Source organism: Gavialis gangeticus, unplaced genomic scaffold (genome assembly GCF_001723915.1).
Source record: "Gavialis gangeticus isolate Ggan-Ray unplaced genomic scaffold, GavGan_comp1, whole genome shotgun sequence".
Classification (NCBI taxonomy): Eukaryota; Metazoa; Chordata; order Crocodylia; family Gavialidae; genus Gavialis; species Gavialis gangeticus.
The window spans coordinates 3528487-3533115 of NW_017729009.1; the positions used below are offsets into that span (position 1 = coordinate 3528487).

The 4629-nt window shown below is 50.7% G+C and overlaps 1 long non-coding RNA gene across 1 annotated transcript in view; it reads right to left on the reverse strand.

The window, feature by feature from the left end:
* Positions 1–4153, reverse strand: part of LOC109292693 — a 14444-nt gene extending 10291 nt beyond the window's left edge. Inside the window, exons 1-2 of the long non-coding RNA XR_002096168.1 lie at positions 4142–4153; positions 2585–2587 (exon numbers count right to left, since the gene is read on the reverse strand). This is a non-coding gene — a long non-coding RNA (uncharacterized LOC109292693). The remainder of the gene's footprint in view (positions 1–2584; positions 2588–4141) is intronic.
* Between the last annotated feature and the right edge of the window lie 476 nt (positions 4154–4629).

Below are 4629 nucleotides of genomic sequence, written 5' to 3' on the forward strand. Positions count from 1 at the left end.
TTTTGGAGATGAAGAAATAAATGAAGGTCAGGTGTGAGTTGCAGTGTGAGGCTTCACTGGGGTCGGGTCTCTGCAGACAGTCTCATGTTTTAAGGAAATAAAGTAAGTAATTGCCGGGGTAGTTTATGATGGCACTCGGCAGGATGCATGAGCATGCACTGGGGGCTTAAAGGGGGTAGAGTTTCTCTTGGCAACCTGCTCTAGTATGTTTAGGAGATTCTTTATGCTCATCCCTCATGTGGTTTGGGGCCATCAGTCACACCATACAGCACTAAATAATGTGGCTTCCATGAGGTCAACCTAAGTAGCTCTACAGAGCTTTTGTGCAGGCTGCAGGAAATCTACCCTAGCACCAGTGGACAAGGAGTCACATCAACTTCTTGCCCATGGGCTGGGGGAAAAGACAAACTACTAAGTGAAGCAGATTTGGAAGCAAACCATTCAGACTAAGAAGCTTTACACAGTGCCCCGGCTGTGTGAGACAGAAGGGACAAGGTTGGCAATAGATAAGTTATAGGAGCAATATTAGGCAGTGACTTGTGAAGCACCCCTCCCAAGCTCAGCCAAACTGGACCAGACCCTCACCTGATATAAATCAGCATAGCTCTACTGAAGTCAAGGGAATTGTGCCCATGACTAATAAAAAGAGCCCCACAATCTCCACACACTTGGATATTACACCTTTGTTTTGTGGAACAAGGAGAAGCCTGTCCCATTCCCAGTGCAGCACGTGATGCAGGGGTCCTGGTTTTCCCTGGTAAAAATCAGCTCCCATGTCAAATCCTATGAGAAAACCCCCAGAATCTGTGATTAAAATGAAAGGCCTTCAGTCTCCACCCCCACCGCCACCCCCAGCCCTGCCCGAGGAGGCCCCCAGCTGCCAGAGCTATGGGGCCAGGGACCCAGGGCCACAGCCCCCTGCGCCTGGCAGGAATTAGTGGCTGCTGCAGCAGAGAGGAGCGTGGAGCTTGGCTCCCCCCTGCTGTGGGCTTGAGCATGTGGGACTGGCTCCCCCCACTGCACACACTCCCGAGGGGCAGGGGGGACCCACACCCCCCAGATATGTGTGCGGGGCAGGCATGGGGCAGGCTGCCCGCTGTGAGCCCAGGCTCCCTCCCAGCAGGTGGGACCCGGCACTGCAGGGCAGAGTGGGGCGGCACAGGGGATCTCCTTGCCGCTTCGAGCTCCACGCTGCTGTGGCCATGCACCTGCTCGGCAGCAGTGAGGGGCCCAATCCCATACCACCACCCCCAATCCTGCCACACGCACAGGGGACTCATCATCAAGGCAGTGTAAGGCTCACAGTGGCAAGCATCTTCACTGTGTGACCCGCTGTACCCTGCAGTGCTGGGTCACACCTGCTGGGCTGCAGAGGCCCCAGGGGAGGGCAGCAGGGCAGAAGCCTGAGCCTGCAGCAGGCAACCCACCCCACCCCACCCCATGCATAGATCTGGGGGCACAGGTCCCCCCACCTTCTGGGAGTGCATGCAGTGGCAAGGAGCTGGCCCCTCCTCCCCTGCCCCTCAGATGAGCTACCTGCGGCCCCATCCCACTCTGTGCCAAGACCCTGTGGCTGTACGCATTGTGGCCCCAGGCCCCAAGCTCCACGCACTGCCCAGCTGGGCAGCAGCCCCGGACCTGCCCAACTCCTTCTCTCCCTATGGGGACCTCAATCCCCCTCCACACCACTTACCTGCGGGAGCTGCTCTCCAGGCTACCTGGGGCCATGTGCATGCATGCACATGGTGCCCCTTGCCTCCTCCAGCTCCCTCCCAGCCCTTTGCAGGTTGCAACTCTGCCAGCCTGCAGAGAGCTCTTTGCAAAACTGCAAAATCCATGGTTTCTCTGGTAAAATGAGAAATCCGCATTTTCATCTGGTAAAGGGGGAAATCTGTGGTTCTTTCCATTTTTCATGGGAAACGGAAAACCTGGATTTCTGGTGATGAGTTCCCCTTCAGGTGGAAGCAATGTCGCTGGTTATACCTTCACCCAGCTGGCTTCCTGTCTGTGAATAACCACGAGTAAGACACTCACTTACCTTCCATCAGGATACAACCAGGATCTGGTAATAGGAGCTGAGGGGTGATGACAAGAGAAGCCAGACATCCCTCATTGTTGTCCTCCGGCTTGTACCAGCACACAGCTGCTCTTCTGCTGCTGCAGGTCCTTAGCTGATCTTGGGATACTTAAAGCACTGTACCCTCCTTTTTCAGCAATATTGCTTAGGGCTACTCTGGGTGAGCTCATGGCTTGAGGCACAGGATGCTCTGTGATAGGGTGGCAAGTTTGTCAGTCCCTGCAAGTAGGGCTGCCTGATCACTCAGCATTTCAGTTCCCTTTAGTACCCCAAAATTTAGCTTCTTCTCTGAACCTCTTGGATCAGCAAATCCACCATGGGCTAGGATAGTGGGAAAGTTACCCAAGTTGGTTTGAGTCTAGGGTGAAACTCTGTTGCGTGTATTATATCCCGGCTTACTGAGAGCTCCTTAAATCCAGCCCTTAGATATGACCGTGAAGTGCTCAACAAACAACCATATTCATCACTGCTTCACAGTATTTGTAGTTCACAGAGCACTGATCCAACTCCCTAAATAAGGTGCTTCAATGTAAAACTGACAATGGGTTCTCCAAGCCCCTGTCCCTTCTTTGGTTGTTCCAAAGGTCAGTGATCTTGCTGGGAGTTAGGAGATTTGGATTCTGTTTCTAGCTTGACCATCAGTTCACCCCATGATCTTGCTCAAGCCACATGGGCCAAAATTTCAGATGTCCAGTTTGAGACACCCAGAATTAGTCCAACTTGTTGGATTTAATCCCACTAGGTATCAGGTTTGCCATCAGAAGTATTAATCTCACTTTTCTCCAGTGGGTGGAGTAAAGCTAAATTAACTAAAGTATGTGAGATATGTTGTGAACCTGTGATGGGAGACATTATACCAGTGGCTCTCAACATTTTTAGACCGCAGACACCGTCCGCTACACTCAAAGCACCACTCGGAAAATGCCAGCTCTTAGCTATCACTCATTTGTGACTATGAAAAAGATAATAGATCAATTTTTTGTTGCAAAGAAAGACTACAACAGATCAGAAATGTTTCCAGTACTATGGATTCCTACTTGAAATCTCTGAGTTTATCTTGTGAATTGTGTGCAAGTGTTTGCACACACCTAACAGTGTTAACAGAGGAGGCACCCTTAAAAGCATTTTCCAGCAGTCCTGGGTGCCACAGCACCCTGCATGAGAATTGCTGCACTATACACATGCTGAGCATTAGCAGTGTAGATAAAAGATGGTGACACGCAGTATTCAGAGAAACAGTGATTATTAATCCAATTAAACTAAAAACACCGGATAAACCCTGTAATATATACAGTCATAATAGAGTCAGATGTTATATACTATATCTATATAGCGCAAGCTTTCATGAGCTAAAGCTCACATTATCAGATGCATATAACTTGTGACATACATGCATATAACTTGTGATATCTACCCATCTATCTCATAGAACCATAAAATTATAAAAAATTAGGGTTGGAAGGGACCTCAGGAGGTCATCTAGTCTAACCCCCTGCTCAAAGCAGGACCATCCCCAACTAGATCACCCTAGCCATAGATTTCTCTAGCCAGGTTTTGAAAACCTCCAAGGGTGGAGATTCCACAACCTCTCTGGGTAACCCATTTCAGTGTTTTACTACCCTCCTAGTGAGTAAATTCTTCCTAATATCTAACCTAAACTTTCCTTGCTGCAACTTGAGACTATTGCTCCTTGTTCTGTCATCTTCCATCACTGAGAAGAGTCTAGCTCCATCCTCTTTCAAACCCCACTTCAGGTATTTGAAGGCTGCTATTAAGTCCCCTCACAGTCTTCTCTTCTCTAGACTAAATAATCCCAGTTCTCTCAGTCTTGCCCCATAAGTCATAATCTGCAGCCCCCTCACCCTTTTTCTTGCCCTCTGCTTGACTCTCTGCAATTTGTCCACATCCTTTCTGTAGTGGGAGCCCCAAAACTGAACACAGTACTCCAGATGAGGCCTCACCAGTGCTGAATAGAGGGGAAGAATCACTTCCTTTGACCTGCTGGCAACACTCCTACCAGTTCAGCCCTATATGCCACTAGCCTTCTTGGCAACAAGGGCACACTGCTGGCTCATGTTCAGCTTATTGTCCACTGTAAGCCCCAGGTACGTTTCTGCAGCCAGTCAGCCGTCAGCCCATTGGTGATGTGTAAGGGGTGTACGCAGGTGCATGTGCACCCTCTGAGATTGGCGGTGCACCCCTTAACAGAAGCTCTGCTGACGCTGCCAGCACTGCCTGTGGGCAGATGCCACTCATAACCTGCCCCACTCTCCCCCCACCCCCGCCACAGCCGCCTGTGGGAGCTCCCCACTCGTTGCTGCCATGCCACTGCTGCTGCCACTGCCGCCGCTGTCTGTGGACGGTCACCATGCCCCCCCAGGTTCTGGGGGCATGCATCATTCATGCCTCAGCCTGCACTGGTGCATGGGATTGCTCCATCCTAAGTGCAGGACTTTGAACTTGACCTTGTTGAACTTCATGAGATTCCTTTTGGCCCAGTCCTCCAATTTGTCTAGGTCACTCTGAATCCTAGCCCTAACCTCCAGCATATT